Source organism: Musca autumnalis, unplaced genomic scaffold (assembly GCF_047663935.1).
Source record: "Musca autumnalis isolate F117 unplaced genomic scaffold, ASM4766393v1 scaffold_3, whole genome shotgun sequence".
Lineage (NCBI taxonomy): Eukaryota > Metazoa > Arthropoda > Insecta > Diptera > Muscidae > Musca > Musca autumnalis.
The window spans coordinates 263050177-263068410 of NW_027411866.1; the positions used below are offsets into that span (position 1 = coordinate 263050177).

The 18234-nt window shown below is 34.0% G+C and overlaps 1 protein-coding gene across 4 annotated transcripts in view; it reads left to right on the forward strand.

The window, feature by feature from the left end:
* Window positions 1-665: 665 nt before the first annotated feature.
* br (broad-complex core protein) overlaps window positions 666-18234 on the forward strand; it is a 138558-nt gene continuing 120989 nt past the window's right edge. For 3 of the 4 annotated variants that reach the window (XR_012411859.1, XM_073978459.1, XM_073978454.1), the window contains exon 1: window positions 668-1104. The gene's annotated coding sequence lies outside the window, so the exon portion shown is untranslated. Of the gene's footprint in view, window positions 1105-18234 lie in introns of all 4 variants that reach the window. The other variant, XM_073978463.1, reaches the window with a different exon arrangement.

The window sequence follows — 18234 nt, forward strand, 5'->3', positions numbered from 1 at the left end:
ATCTGCCATCTCCCCTTGTCTTTGGTACCAATGGATGTCCCCAGAGGATCCATATGAGCAAATAAACAGACATCCTCATGTGACGAACTGAGTTCAAATTTCGAGTAGAGAGTTCAATTTCGCCAAAAAATACTCTCCTGCCCTCACATCAGCCTAGTGTGTTGCACTTTGGGCAGATAAGGTACGAACAAGGGAAGAGAGTATACTCTCAGTCGAGTGGTGAAAATGTTTATTGCCTCCAAAGCAACATGTGCAGCAGAGGTAGAAGGAAGAAGACTACCAAAAAAAAGAAAAAAAAAAACAAAATTAAAAAAGCAAATCACCAAAAAACACGGCTGTGTTTTAAAGTGCATCATATCAACATTGACAATACAACCACAGAGCACAACATTATTATAACTCAGGACGGCTAACCTCGGCTTTGCCACCGGACGTTCCCTTCTCGAGCCCGCAAGACCGGTGATGTTCACATATGTTCGGCGCTCAGTATATGTTTTGTATTTTTGGCAGAGTTCTTCACGCATCTGAACACTCACACACACATACAGATCTCCATCCAGAGGTTTATGAAAATATGTACGTCTCATCAACACTACATACAACTACAAGGAAAGGCGACGTCTGTAACATTTGCCGAAATTATTTTTGGAATAGTTCAGATCCGTTTAGATGAAAATCAGTAAGCCTACGGTCTGGTTGTGTTTTACGAGCGATTCCTCCCAAAACAATAAAAACTAAAAACATCAAATTAACCTTCACAGTTCTGAAGCAGAAGCCAAAATAGATTCTAACGCTATTCTAACTCTGAACTGTTTTACCAAAAGCCAAGTGATAAAATGTGAAAATTTACAAAGAAAGCGTCATGCCTGAACAAATCAAAATCCATGATATTTGATTGAAATAAGAATACAGAGTGATTATGTGAAATTTGCTTAAATCGAATAATAATAAAAAAAATAATTATCGCACAACAACAAACATACTCAAACTAATGTGCACACAAACAATTGGCGCTATTCTCTATGGAAAATAATCAAAGAATTGAAATGAATTAACTAACATTCAAGGACCCTCAAAACGGAAGTTTTATAAAGCCTTTCGAAGGTAAGTCAAAGGTCAAGAACAAATACATGATTTCCTTTAAATGGAGTAACACAATTGGAATACATGGTTCGAGCATATTTTTGAGAGCAATATTAAGAAATTGTAAAAAATATACTGAAAATATCTTCATTAAAAACTCACTACCTCATATGCAATAATTTCTAAAAATTCAGATGTATGGAATAGGAAAGAAACCTCAATATGAATGCAAATGTTTGACGGCATTTTGTATTTTATATTATTTCTGTAAAGAACACATTTTCAGAGGGCAATTTTCCTTTACAAACAACTTAGAAACAAATCTATAAGAAAGATGTATATCACAAATCAGATTATACAGATACATGTTAATGCGCTATTAATAACGCTCATTTATTCAAAGTGTGACATAACTCAAAAATAGTTTTTTTTCTACGACTTTTACTTTATCTTGTATCTAATATTCAATGAGCTGCAGCTTATTTTCTAGGAGTTTGCCATAAATCAACAAAAAAGTTTTTTTGAGTTAATGAAGCACTAAAACCCTTCAAATCACTAGCACTGATATCTGGCTACTTATTGGCAAAATATGGTCGAAGTGGTTATTTTATTTTTTGTGTAATAATCTTTTTTATGCTGGCAAGTCACATTTCAAACGGCAACTTCAAACGCGTTTTTCTCGAAACTTGATTTTATGAGATGTACCACTCTTTGAGTAAATGAGCGATATTACGAATAACGATCAAAAATAATCTTCAACCACGAACTCTTAGCACGAAAAACACCATTCCGTCAATTGTAAAACAAATGAGATTGAATTTCAGACAATCAGTTTTATCAGCTCTATAGAATCTTGCAGAACTCCGAATACTCGCTCGAATTCCACTTGCAAGTGAAACTCTTTTCGAATTCTCCTCCCACCCGCCAAACAAAAACTTACCCCAACCCCTAATAAACTTGCCCCAAAACACCCAAAAATTGCACCCAAAAAAATTACCACCTTCTCCCAAATTTTCACTCGCGAGTAAATCGGATCTCTGGAATCTTGAAAGAATACCGTCATATAGAAGACAAATACAGTGGTTCAGTATGTCCATAACATAGAATTAGTGAATTCCTTACTGATACATAATATATCCATACTTATGAATTTTATATTGGCTATATTGTATTCGAGGCATTGACGACATATCAAGGATTGAGTTGAGAATCCTATAGTTAGTTATAGCCGACTTTAATCCTTTCTGTAACATTTCACATAACATGCATATATCATTTGATACCAACATAGATAATGGATTTAGGTATAACGATCATTAGCATTATGGCTTGTTGATCTTTTTATACCCTCAGCCTTTAGGCTAAAGAGGGTATTTACACTTTGATACGACCAAAAATGTGCCTCATCGAAATAATGGTTTTAGACCCCAAGTATGTTTGTACGATATCCGTTTCAGACAATTTTGAGTAGATCTAGCAATGTCCGTCCGTCTGTCTGTCTGTCCGTCTGTCTGGCTGGCTGGTGCGCACGATAACTCTCGAACGGATCAATCGATTCGGTTCAAATTTTGGGTATCGAATTATTTTGTCCAGATTCGATTTAAGTTCGAAGATGGGCCATATCGGTCCACTCCTTCAGGTACCTCCCCCACAAATGTTCAAAAATTGTCGCAAAACTTGTGCGCACGATAACTCTTGTAGGGAATAACCGATTTGGGCCATACTTTGCACATCGTGTAATTTCTACCAAACTTAGATGAGGTTTCAATATGGACTCAATCGGTCTACTCCTTCGGGTACCTCCCACACAAAATTTCGGAAAAGTTCAGTTTAGGACCTGGTCTCGAATCGCTTTGATTTTTGTTTACGCAAGTTGTATTTGCTGTCCTCTATACTACGCTGTAAGTTTCATTAGGGGCAAGTCCATACTTCCTGAGGAAATAGCCTGAAAGTTACAAAAAGCCCTATGACACCGTGTGTAATGGTTGGAGCGCAAGATAACCCTCGAACGGCTGCCGATTCGGTCCAAAATTTGGCTTTCGTAATATTTTGTCCAAACTTAGTTCAAGTTCAAAGATGGATTATATCGGTCCACTCCTTCCGGTACCTCCCCCACAAAAGTTCGAAAATGTTCGGAAAATTTGTGCGTACGATAACTCTTGAAGGGAGTAACCGATTTGGTCCATACTTTGCACATTATGAAATTTCTACCAGACTTAGATGAGGTTCCAATATAGACTCAATCGGTAAACTCCTTCGAGTACCTCCCACACAAAATTTCGGAAATGTTCAGTTTAGGACCTGCTCTCGAATCGCCTTGGTTTTTGTTGTAACATCTTGTATTCACTGTCCCCTATACGAAGGTACAAGTTTCCTCAGGGGCAAGTCCATACTTCCTGAAAAAATAGCCTGAAAGTTGAAAAACAAACCCTATGACACCATGTTTATGGGTGGAAGCGCAAGATAATTCTCGAACGGATATGCCGATTCCGGCCAAAATTTGGCCTTCGTAATATTGTTTCCAAACTTAGTTTAAGTTCGTAGATAAGCAATATCGGTCCACTCCTTCAGGTACCTACCCCACAAATGTTCAAAAATATTCAGAAAAATTGTGAGTACGATAACTCTTGATGGGAGTGACCGATTTGGTCTATACTTTACACACTCTTATAATATCTACCAGATATAGATCAGGTTCGAATATGGACTATATTTGTCCACTCCATCCCGTACCTCCCACACAAAAATTTGGATAAGTTCACTTTAAGACCTGCTATTGAATCACTTTGATTTTTGTTGAAGCAACTTACATTCGCTGTCTTAATTACGATGGTAAAAGTTGTTTCAGGGGCAAGTCCATACTTCATAAAAAAACAGCCCGAAATGTGTAAAAACCCCCTATGGCATCCCCATGGTCTATGTGGGTCCATTCCTTTAAGTACCTACATAATTTTTTTGTGAAAAAAGTGTTTCAATTTGCACAGGCTGAGAGTATATCTCTGTCGGCAAAGCCGACTGATACTTTTTTACTTGTTTTTTTCAAAAATGATCTCCTGTTGCGAGAATAAATGGACCATTACCTATTATTGACTAAAAATGGCCCCGCACAAATCACTTTTAAAAAACAAAATGCTCAAAGAATTATATTACGAAAAAATTAGTGAGAAACAAAATGCTATGTCATTTTGGTTGTGTCGAATGGCTTTACTGCTTGTTTACAGTTAAAATTTTACTATGTGCTGTTTAATAAAGATTTTAAAATCATTTTGTGTGGGATGTTTTTTACAGTGTTTATATCAAATCCAATCGAACTGAAACTTTACACACTTTTCAGATTTAGATGAAAATACATGAGAATGAAACAAAAACCAATATGGGTCTATTTTATTCTATAGCCCCCATATAACGGCACTACCGATTTCAGGTATTTTGAGGATTTTATCTCCATTCTTAAGCCGAATTGGTTGTAACTTGGCATTTGTAGTTCCCAATACACCACAAATTGTGGACATAGGTCCAGGCTTTTGTATAGCCCCCATATAACCCCCGATTTCAGGCATTTTTAAGTTTTTATCTACATAAAAATTTGGTTATGGGTTTTCAGTGGTCAAAAAATGTATTTTCTATAAAATTAAAAATAAAAAATAATTAAAAATTAAAGTAAAGTGTTTATTTATAAATGCACTAAAAGCTAGAAAATAATTTTTCGCTTAGCATCAAGTAGTACATATATTCTTTTTCATGATTGAATCTCTAAAAAACGCTTACATTTAAATAAAAAATGGTGACTAAATTAAACGGCAAGCGTTTTTTTTTTTTTGAGATTCCATCATGATGAAGAATATACTATCTATTTTAATGCAATTATAAATAAAACACTGTAGCTTAACTTTTAAATCATTTTTTATTTATTGAATCACTTTATAATTAAAGTAACAACTGATCAAAATATGATACAGGGATACGTGAAAATGGTTGGAAAAAAGTTGTGATTTAAATTTTTATTTGTTATAGGGAAGTGCGTTACAGAGAAGTTATACTGTATATACATACAGTATATAGAAAAAAACCTATATTTCCAAACTGAATAATAAGGGAAAGTTATTGTATTTTGTTGTCGTTACAAAATGTAAATAATTAAAACATTAGAAAAATCAATCAATAAATGTTGAAATTAGCTTTCATAAAGCGATCTTTAGCATTACCAATGATTAAGTTAATGCCTCACCTAGTTTGTGGGTATAGTTTAACTTTTAGATTAGATATGAAAAACAGGGTCGATGTTTTTTACTATTTTTATTTTCTAATATTTATTTTCTAATTTTCTAAAATTCATGTCATCATTGGCTTTAAAGCCAAATAACATATCTGTGATTAGTAAACAAAATAATTAGCAACAACAAACCGACGTTTATAAATTCAAGATTCATTATAGGCTAAACAAACTTAAAATTAAAAATCTCATATATTGTTATTGTGTCGCTGTATGTACTGTATTTAACAACAAGTCACAAAGTCGTTTGTTCAATCCCAATATATAGAAATGTTTTAAGTTTTGTGTGTTCGCAAAAATACTCCTTTGTAAAATCTTGACATAGGTCTAAAAAATAGATGGTAAGCTATTTCTTTAAAACCTTATTTTTGGGTAGAAACTAAACATTTCATAAAATGTTAGACGTACTATTTTGATATCAATATAGATATATTCAACGAGGCAATCCCATGCAATGCTAGTTAAAAAGATGAGAGCAGTATCTAAAATTCCTAAACAAAAGTGATTGTTTTATATTATATTGATTGTTTTATATATGATAAAAATGTAATAATTAGAATGACGTTATTTTCCATAATGTAATCGTATTGATAATTTGTGTTTTAATTTTTAGTATGCATTATAATTTCATTTCACATTCAGTCTTTTTGAATTATTTTTGTAGAGATTAAGCAAAATATGTTCTTCTACCGAAACGCATACGGTCGGTCATTGCCCCACAAAAATAACAATAACAACAAAACAGAAACTTAACAAAACCGAAATACATCTTACTAACACACGTAAGAATTCGCCACCCCTCAAACATCTCCATTCCGACCAAGGAAGTCATCTCTCAGTGTGCCATATTCTCTCAACATCTGTATGTGTGCACCATGTCCCCCTTCAGAGCTACTAGAGAGTAGAAGAAAAACACATAATAATAAACTGCAAAAGCTGTTTATATTCTACAAAAGATCGTCTTCTGGTTTTTAGAACAAAGCAGTAAAAGCATAGCCAGAACACAAACAAAATAATTCCAAAAAAGATTATTCACACCAGGGATGGAAAATTAAAAATTTCAAAAAGTACTAAAATTGTACTTTTTTCATTAAAAAGGTACTTTTTATTGTATTTTTAAGAAAAAATTAAAACTTTCTATTCAGTAAAAAACAACAACAACTGCTTATATCTATGAAATCAGGAGAATGTTGCAAAAGGTTATGATATTATTAATTTTGTCATTCCGTTTGTAACACATCGGAATATTCGGAGACCCTATAAAGTATAAAAGCATCTGTTAACCCTCCGTTGGACACCTGAGTCTAGCCAGGCCTTTTTCATTTTATTTTGCATTTTAAACTGGGTTAAAATAAAGCTATGGACCTGAGATTTCAGGTAGCTTCATGAAATTTTCTTACCTTTCCAACGAAAGAAACGTGAAGTCAAAAGGATCACCAGAAAAGGAGCTACAAGGATTTTTTGACATACATATCACATTCGTAACACATGAGTCTGGCCAGACCCCACCTATTTTTTATTGAAAAATTTCCAAAGTTTTTCTTAAAATTGTTTTTTTTTCTAAATTATTTGACAGATTGAATACCATTTTATGAAATTTGTCGCATTTCACCCTACCATGTCTTCAAAATTGCACGTAAAAAGGTCGCAAAAGTAGGAGATGGGTTTGAAATCAGTGTACGTACCACAACCTGAAAAAATCCCTTGGAAATAGGGTTACACATTTATTTTAGACAATTTTACACATAACTGGACAAATAAAACCCATTACAAAGCCTTTATGCTCTTTTTGTGGAGTGGAATGGTTCAAATATAGGATTCTCCATATGAATTAGAAGAAAGTCCTTAGGACATATGCCCTCATTTACCTATTGATATTATCGTTATTGCACTGCAATAAGCTGTAAAGTTATAAAATAGACCCTATTCATTCAGAGTAATACCCCAAAATAAAATATAGTGCATTGAAGTTATATATAAATAGGATTTTCGAGCATAGAGACAAGAAAAGTAAGAATTTTTACTCCATAGGCATATGTCCGTTTTTACTACCTTGATAAAATTAATTAAATTTAGTGTTTTTCGGTATGTTTTTTTGACAAATAACGATTATATATGTAAGATTAGGATCCTTAAAACATATTCTACAACTTTTTATACGAAAATATTAATTAAGTTTACTAAAAAATTTATATTTATTACATGGGTCTGGCCAGACTCATGTGTTACGAATGTGACAAACAATATCGGTGTCCAACGAAGGGCTAAATTAAAGATACAGCTCGCAATATAAGATAGAGCTTTTTAATTTGGTACAGAAGTTTTAATTACTCCTAGGATGATACTAATTATGTCCCCCATAGAAGAGGTGTTGCAGGTTATCAGATTGGAAGGTACTACGATACCGCTCGATGTGAAGACTTTTAAATGATAAGTCCACTGTAGTATTTCGGATTCTCAATTGGTGCAAGAACTTCACGAAGAAAATTATCAATATTGGTCCAAATGTTGGTATATTTCTAATATGAAGGTACATTCATCCAGATGTTTAAATTTTCTAGCAAATTGCTTATATAAAAGTCTCAATCTTGGAAGCAAAGTGTGAATTTTTCATTTTTAGTTTCACATAAAATTTGTCAATGTGTGGGACTATAGTATGTGAAATGGTACTGAATTGGCCGCGGGGGTACTTCGGTACTTTTTATAGTGAAATGGTACTGAAAAAAGTACTATTGTACTGAATTTTCCATCCCTGATTCACACTCATCCACTCACACACACACACGTACACTTGTACGCTTTATATGCACAAGTGCAGAGGCTCGTGCAGCTTACGTACAAACGTAAGTACCTACTTATGTGAATTATCAAATGGCCCTCTTTAGAGAAAACAAATCATCAGCCTCTGAAAGCTCACTAAGAATAAACAGTAAAAAAACAGAGCGGCAGCAAAATCATTAACATCAGCGACATGATCCTCATCTACAACAACGTCAAAGACAAAATTTATAGGTTCTGGGACAGAGAGGCAGACAGACAATCTTTTGGACGTAAGTATGTACACATATAGAAGCACAAACTGGCACGAAAACAAACGTTGATGCAATGTCTCGGCAAATACCATACTAAAATTCCAAAATGGTTTCTTAACATCAAAACATGAAAGCCAACAAACAAGCCCATCATACGACTATATTCCAAAATATCAAATAGCAAAGTATCCATGCGGTCTTGGCTGAGACGCCTAAAATGCATATGATACGCAAAGAGTGCATACAACATTAAACATCCCCTTCTGCAATCGCTCACTCACACAGAAACGCCAATCAGCCCCTTTGTCTTAAAAGAAAGTTTTAATTTTGTTGCAATGAAATCACAACAACATCAGTAAGGAAGATATGATAACTTGTTTGAAGTGAAACCTTGCTATGGCAGCACTAGTATCGTCCATAGAAGATCGTATTTTCCGTATAAGCGATGACTCGATAGGCTATTATCGTATTAAGAAAATAGCAGGTGGTTTTAACGACATCAATAAATATATCCTCAGTCTATGACAGTGAAATAATAATTAAAATTATGAGTAATTATTATTTCCATTTTGTAACTACAATACAATTTAAAACAAGTGAGCAAAGGCTATAGTCGGGACGGAGTCGACTATGTGATACACTACACCACTACCCCTGAGCATAAGCTTTTCACTCGTAAACATTTCTTTTAGGGAGATACTAAAGTTTTCACCAATACCAAATGACTCTTAAGGCGAACTGAACCAAAATAATTAATATTTAATTACTATTTGTAACAACAACCCTAGTGTAATCAATTTTAACTACATCCCACTTTAAACTTGTTGTTTTTAAATTTGAAAAACAACAAATATGAGATTAAGCTTGACTTACATACAAATACTGTTGAACCTCGATTATCCGTGAATCGATTATCCGGGAACCTCCATTATCCGTGATAGAAAAAAAATTGGGTTTTGTTCCAATTCCTCTATTTTTCGTTATAAACTTCATTACCCGGGAGTAAAAGCACACTTTCCAATTAATTTGATTAAGCAACCAAAAGTTAAAGATAACAAGTAAAAAAGTATCAGTCGGCTTTGCCGACAGAGATATACCCTCAGCCTGTGTATATTGAAACAATTGTTTCCCAAAATACGTATGTATTTAGGAGGTTTTAAAAATGTTGGTCGTTTGAACAGACAAAAATGTTGATTAGGATTAAAGATCAAAAGTTTTGGGGAGGAGATACTAAAAGGAATGGATCGACATTGACCGTTATGGAAGTGGATCTCCAGCCGCAACATATGGTGCCACAGGGGGTTTTTACACTCTTCTGGCTGTTTGCTCAAGAAGTATGGACTTGCCCCTAAAAACACTTTTACCATCGTAAATGAGGCAGCGAATGCAAGTTGCTTCAACAAAAATCAAAGTGATTCGTTATCAGTTCTTAAAGTGAACTTATCCGAAATTTTGTGTGGGAGGTACAGGATAGAGTGGACAAATATAGTTCATATTTGAACCTGATCTATATCTGGTAGATATATTAGGATGTGTAAAGTATAGACCAATTCGGCCACTCCCTTCAAGAGTTACCGTACGAACAATTTTTCCATACATTTTTGAACTTTTGTGGGGGAGGTACCTGAAGGAGTGGACCGATATGGCTTATCTTCAAGCTTAAACTATGTTTGGACAAAATATTACTAAGACCATATTTTGGACCGAATCGGCAGATCCGTTCGAGAGTTATCTTGCGCTCCAACCACCTCACACGGTGCCATAGGGGTTTTTATGCAACTTTCAGGCTATTTTCTCAGGAAGTGTGAACTTGCCCCTGATGAAACTTGTACCGTCGTATGGAGGGTAGTGAATACAAGTTGCTAAAACAAAAATCAAAGCGATTTGAAAGCAGGTCCTAAACTGAACTTATCCCAAATTTTGTGTGGGACGTACCCGAAGGAGTGGACCGATTGAGTCCATATTGGAAGCTCAACTAAGTCCGGTAGACATTTCACGATTTGCAAAGTATGGACCAAATCCGTTACTCCCTTCAAGAGTTATCGTACGTACAAATTTTCCGAACATTTTCGAACTTTTGTGGGGGAGGTACCGGAAGGAGTGGACCGATATAACCCATCTTCGAACTTAAACAAAGTTTGGACAAAATATTACGAAAGCCAAAATTTGAACCGAATCGGTTCATCCGTTCGAGAGTTATCGTGCGCTCCAGCCAGCAGGACAGACAGACAGACAGACGGACGGACATGGCTAGATCGACTCCAAATTGTCTGAAACACATTTCGTCCAAACATACTTGGGGTCTAAAACCATTATTTCGATGAGGCACATTTTCATCGTATCAAAGTGTATATACCCTCCATAGCCTAAAGGCTGAGGGTATAAAAACTGGAAATTCTCCCGTATTACACAATTTGTGTATTTATGGCATAGATGAACAAGATGATCACTCGCCTTTATGTTTTCGTACGATTCACCATACAAATGCTCTCTTCATGTTCATCATTGATTTATTGTATCCCAAAACCCCTTGGGACAAAGTCAATTCAGATGATTCATCTGAATGATGATGATTTTATCTACTTACTTACTTAGCTGGTCCATTACAGAATATTTGTTCCATAGACCGAACTAAGAAAAGATCTCCAATCGTCTCTGTTTTTCGCTTCGCTTTTTGGAATACCGCGCCTTTTCATTTCTTCATCCACTTGTATGCTCCATCGAAGCTTAGGCCTGCCGATTGTGCGTGCACCGCCATGTGGCATGTATTCATACGCCTTTTTAGCGGGTTCATCATCGCTCATTCTTACGATATGACCTAGTCAACGCAATCGTTGCATCTCGATACGTTTAACTATATTCATGTCTTTATATAGCTGATATAGCTCGTGGTTCATACGACGTCGAGCACTGCCTTATCTGCTTGCGCAAGTACCCATTCTTCGGAGCCATACATTAGCACGGGTAGTATCAGCGTTTTGTATAGTGATATTTTTGTTTGACGAAATGTGGCTTTGTTTTTAAATTGCTTACTTAAACCATAGTAGCATCTGTTGGCCAATACAATTCTTCTTCTTATTTCACAACTCATGTTGTTTTTTGTGTTTATGGCAGTGCCGAGGTAGACGAAGTCTTTAACTACCTCAAAATTGTAGGTACCAACTTCCACAGTTGGCCCGAGCTCTATGGACGCTTTGCGCGTCGACACCATCAATTTGGTCTTTTCGCCGTTTACCGCCAGACCCACTTTCGCAGATTCTGCTTCGACCTTCCTAAAGGTATCAGTTACTTCCTTTACTGACCGTCCCATGATGTCTATATCATCAGCATAAGCAAGTAACATGTGGTTATTGGTGTAAATTGTGCCATTTCTTTTGACATTTGCATCTCGTATTACCTTTTCCAGCAAAATGTTGAATAGGTCACACGAAAGGCTGTCTCATTGTCTGAAACCTCTTTTGGTACTGAACTGTTCGGTTCTTTCCAATTTTAACTGTGGACCTAGTATCAGTTAAAGTCATCTTACAAAGCCGGATGAGCTTTGCGGGGGTACCAAATTCAGACAATGCATGGAATACCTTTGATCGGAGGGGACTGTCGTATGCTGATTTTTAATGACAAAAAGGTGATATGTATTGATCTGCATCTCTTGGGTCTTCTCCAGGATTTGCCGCAGGGTAAATATCTGGTCAATGGTGGACTTGCCAGGTCTAAAGCCACATTGGTATGGTCCAATTATTTCGTTGACCATTGGCTTTAGTCGTTCGCACAATATCACTGACACTATCTTATAGGCAATAGGGAGAAGACTTATGCTTCTATAGTTGGAGCATACAGTATTATCTCCTTTCTTGTGGACGGGACACAGGATGCTCAAGTTCAAATCGTCGGGTACGCGTTCTTCCTGCCAGATGGTGCTAGCTTATCAGCGCGTCGCCTCCGGTTTTAAACAGATCGGCTGGTAAGCCATCGGCTCCTGTTGTTTTATTATTCTTCAGCCGGTTGATTGCTGTTTTTACCTCATCTTGGTCTGGCGGTATACATTCTATAATATCTTCTGGGATTGGATCTGTGGTATCATCGTCTTCGCTACTATTGGATACCAACAGATTGGAGAAATGTTCCTTCCATATCCTGAGCACGCTATCTGTTACCAGATTACCTTGCTGGTCTCTACAGGAGGATGTGTCTGTACCAAAGCCATCTGTTTGATGTTTCACTCTTTGGTAGGATTTTCGGACTTCATTCTGGCTCTTGTACATCTCGATTTTTTCACACTCCTGCTTTTCCATTTCTCTCTTTTTCTTGCGGAAAAGACGTTTCTCTTCTCTCCTTTTCTCCCGATATCTCTCTCGTGCGCTACGCGTTGCTACTGATTGTAAAGTAACTCTATATGCCGCATTTTTCTTTTCGGTAGCAGCACGACACTCCTGGTCATACCATGAATTCCTTTGTGGAGGTCCCTGGAATCCAAGTATGGATTTTGCGGCTGTTTGCATGAAGTGGGCTATATGTTCCGATTGTGTTGTTATGTTATCGCATTAAGCAATTGGGCTAGTTGAGTGGAATATGCTGTGGCTTTCTGTTGTGTTTGCAGCCTATCGATGTCCAAATTCCGCGTTGTGTCTGTTCGTGCTTTATTTGCAACGTTTAGACGGCATCAGGTAGTGGTTCGAATCAATGTTTGAGCCTCGGAACGATCGTATATCCAACACGCTTGATGAATGTCTTCCATCTGTCACAACATGTTTTTTGCAGCTGCAAAGTCTATCAGCCTCATACCATTGTCAGATGTTTCACTGTGGAGACTGAATTTGCCGTTGTTGGGCCAAAGATATTCTCCTTTCCAATTTTGGCATTAAAATCACCTAGAATGATTTTAATGTCATGGGCAGGCCAACGGTCATAAGTTTCTTCTAAGCGCTCGTAAAATATATCTTTGGTCTGTTCGTCCTTGTCTTCAGTTTGAGCATGAGCGCAAATAAAGCTGATGTTGACGAATTTTGCTTTTAATTGAATTGCAGCGAGTCTTTTATTCAATGGGGTGAAGCTGGAGACCAGATGTTTTAACCTCCGACCAACTACAAATCCGAAACCAAACTCACGCTTTGTGTCATGGCAGCTATAATACAGTGCGTCACCTTTAGGTGTTGTTGTGACGCCTTTCCCAATCCATCGTATTTCCTGTATGGCACTAATGTCGGCCTTGTACTTTTCAAGTACGTCTGCCAATGCGAAGACTGTCTTCATTGTTGAAACACATCCAACCAAAGCTGAGATACTCGTCAGTACAGTTCATCTAATATTTTTCCATTGACGTGCTTTCCTTTTGGAATACTGAAGTGAAGATATTCGCATATGAATAAACCTTTGAATGTTCTCCACATAAGTTTTTTGCTCATTCCGACCCCTGAATATTATCCGACTAATACCAAAATTAATAGGCTTATTCCTATATGGATCCCCCAAAATTTCGTGATGATTGGATCAAAATTGCGAAATGAAAAAATGGGATGTATAACCGTCTATTGCGATATATCCGTTATTTGACCAACTGGGATGGGATTTTCTACTTTAATAGCCATGCTTCGCTTTTTGAAGTTACCCAACGTTACGTTACATCGTTCGAAAGGTGATATTTGCTACTTTCACTCTTAGGTTTTGCTTCTAGTATGTCCCTTATAGAAAGCGAATAGCTTTGGAAGAAACAAATAAGTTTTTGCCCATTCCGACCCTTATATGTTATTCGACAATCACCAAAATCAATAGGCTTCTTTTACTCCGGGACCCCCATCAAAACCTAAAAATTTGGTGACGATCCGATTAAAATTGCGACCTGCAGCGTGATTACAAAGTTTAGATGGACAGAGGGACATATATAGCCAGATCGACTCAGCTTTTCGAGACATTCATTTTGGTATATATAAGTATGGGTCTACGACCACTTTTTGGGCAAAACCAACTTATAATACTCTCCCCACATAGTGGTGTAGATCCTTATACTACTTACTACTTTTCCATATTAGAATGGTACAAGGTAGACACATGCTAACGTCTGATTACAAGTTTTCATAAATTCACCCTTGACAAAACTCAACTTTCAAAGTTTCCTTCACATTTTAACCCTGTAGTGGAATTCAGTAACTGGTCACCAACAAGAAGCGGTAAAATTAACACACCAAATTATGAATGAAAATCTCGAATAAAAGTTGACAACACTGCTGTTATCGGTAGGAATTTCCCGATTTTAGTCATCATCCCACAACTTCCGAATAGAAGATTGAATTATTAATCTTTTATGATTAATGACAGATGATAGACTTTTTGAAGACAATATTGAATGTATAAATAAAAAATTACCCACGCAGTATACCACTAATAAGAAAAATCAATAATTAAATGTAATGAAAAATGTCAAACAAATATTTTAAATCAAAACATCTTATGAAAAACTGTTAAAGAGTATCAACAATATTTGGTATACCCAAAGCATATTTATAGAAGGTTGGTAGGCGTTAACTACAACAACTAAAAAATTTACAAAAACAACAAATATGAAATAGTGTCGTTCTTAAAATTTCGTCAGGAAAACATAAATACATTTTGAAAATCCTCTAAAATATAACAAATTTGAATCAAAATGTAAATATAAAGCATTCATAAAACACTATTACTCATTTAGGATGAAAATAAGAGTTTTGTGGTAACAAATTTCGAACCTTTAAAGTTCATGAGTAGACCCTATTACCTTTGGAAAACCCAAATTTCATGAATAGACACTATTACATTTTGAAAACCCAAATTACAAAAAAAAAGCAAAAATACAGCTGATTATCACTTTTACCTTCTATAAGTATGCCTTAGTCTTGTGGCAGACTATGAAAATTTTCATGAAAACGTTTTGAGCTTGTGGGTAAGAACGGAGAAAGGGAGCTCCATCACCGTTCTCTCCTTAAAGCTAAACAATTTTCATGTGCGATTTTCAATGTCTGGCACAAGAGTTTAATATACGTTTTTTCGTTTAAAAGGGTGAACTGTCATCAATTACAATAAAATAAATCGATCAAAAGGGTAACCAAGAGCTCAATTGTATAAAGCAAAAAAATGTCAAATAAAAAGTATAAAGGAAACCTTTTTCATTTCAAATTTTCATAGAGCAAGAATCCAGGTGCAGCCCCAGGTCGCTTAATAGTAAACAGGACGCCTTGTCCTTTTCCAATTAATAGGAAACAAGGTCACCTTAGTCCATAACCATTAAACAAAACCAGTATGTGACACAAACGTATAAAATCCCTTAGAAATACATACATATGTAAGATATTATCAGTTTATACTGATTTTGTAATAGACTCCGATTTTATCTATTTACAACTCGTTCAGAGGACTCTTGTCTTTCGTTGGTAACACTATAACATTATTTGCCAGTCGTCTAGAAAAATGTGGCACAAGAGTACATCAGAGTAAGCGAAATCTGTCCAATAGGCTGTAGAAGGTTATCGTGCCCACTATTTAATTTTTTTTCAAGTTTTGTGGCGAATGTACCGAGAGGAGTGAACCAATATGGTCCATCTTGGAACTTGCTTAACGTTTGCACCAAATCGATTGATCATTCCGAGAGTTATCTTGGGCTCTAGCCAGATGAACGGTAAAACATCAAATTGTCTGAAATATGCATATCGTATTTCGTCTTAAGACGAAAGTGATTACCTAGTAATTTGCTCAAAAAAATTATCTCCCAAAAATATTACATATTTGAAATGAAACCGACCAATATTCATACAGGTTTTTTTTTGTCCGCCACTATAGTTCAACCATTAACTCTGCGTGGCTACAACTATGCTTATAATTACTAGTTCACTTTTAGGCTAATTTTCTCCCATAATATTAAACTGTATGTATTATTAGGAGGGTTGGCGTTTTTTATTTGGGATGACGACTTCTATTTTGTTCTTCAAAATAGTCAGTCATAGTCGTTGTTTTAATATTTTTTTAAAAAAACTTTAATTTATTAGTGGGAAACAATTGGCTATGTTTACCAAGGGGTAAGGCAGGGAAGACTATATTTTCAGATCTCGCCACAGATCTTTATTCTTGTTGAAAATCAAGAAAGAAGGGAACTGATGAAGATCTGTGGCGAGATCTGAAACTATAGTCTTCCCTGCTTTACCCCTTGGTAAACATCGCCAATTTTTCCCACTAATAAATTAAAGTTGTTTTAATAAAATATTAAAACAACGACCATGGGATTAAGCCTGACTATTTTGAAAAACAAAATATATGTATTATAGTAAATTTCCTTAGCCAACTTTAGCTCGAAAACTAATTAAGTTTTCGCAGTTTTTTTCTATTTCTTTATCGATCGATTTATTCTTAAAATTTTTGAGCCAAAAATAAAACTAGATCGACCAAGGACTAGACCTTTGAGTTCTAAATAAGCCCACCAGTCCTCTATTCTGTAACTTTTTAACAGCTTTACTCATAGTTTATTTTATAACAATTTTATTTGTTTGTTTTGTAGTTGTTACAAAAACAAAAGAAATTTTAACAACTTTTAAATCGATAAAAGTTAAAGAATTCCTACACAGGTTCATTTAGTAAGGTTATCAAGAAAAGCAAAGCAAATTTAGACCTTAGTCTTCTTTTGATGTCAAAAGTTTTTGTATCGAGGAATGTACAAAGGATAAAACTACCAAATATTGTTGGCACAATTCAAGTGAAGAAGTTGTGCAAGTATACTTTTGGTTAACTTTAAAAATGTTTTATTAGTTTTAAAACAAAAATGTATTTTGACAACAAAAGAAGATGTCGGTTGGGCTTACAGGGTCACCTTGTTATTGCATCATGATAAGGCTAATAAAATAAAAATATGACGATCGGTTCATTCGTTTTCAAGCTGGAATTGACGCCGCAAAACAAGGTTTCGTAGACGGCGAATTGCAATGAAACTATGTTACCAAAAAAGGTTCGTATTTTTTATGAAAAAATAATAAAAAAAACTTTTATTGGTATTTAAAACTGAGGCCATCCCTTATAAAAATAGTTTAAAAAAACACAAACAAAATTATTTAAACATATAATTATAAATAAATAAATAAATAAATAAATAAATAAATAAATAAATAAATAAATAAATAAATAAATAAATAAATAAATAAATAAATAAATAAATAAATAAATAAATAAATAAATAAATAAATAAATAAATAAATAAATAAATAAATAAATAAATAAATAAATAAATAAATAAATAAATAAATAAATAAATAAATAAATAAATAAATAAATAAATAAATAAATAAATAAATAAATAAATAAATAAATAAATAAATAAATAAATAAATAAATAAATAAATAAATAAATAAATAAATAAATAAATAAATAAATAAATAAATAAATAAATAAATAAATAAATAAATAAATAAATAAATAAATAAATAAATAAATAAATAAATAAATAAATAAATAAATAAATAAATAAATAAATAAATAAATAAATAAATAAATAAATAAATAAATAAATAAATAAATAAATAAATAAATAAATAAATAAATAAATAAATAAATAAATAAATAAATAAATAAATAAATAAATAAATAAATAAATAAATAAATAAATAAATAAATAAATAAATAAATAAATAAATAAATAAATAAATAAATAAATAAATAAATAAATAAATAAATAAATAAATAAATAAATAAATAAATAAATAAATAAATAAATAAATAAATAAATAAATAAATAAATAAATAAATAAATAAATAAATAAATAAATAAATAAATAAATAAATAAATAAATAAATAAATAAATAAATAAATAAATAAATAAATAAATAAATAAATA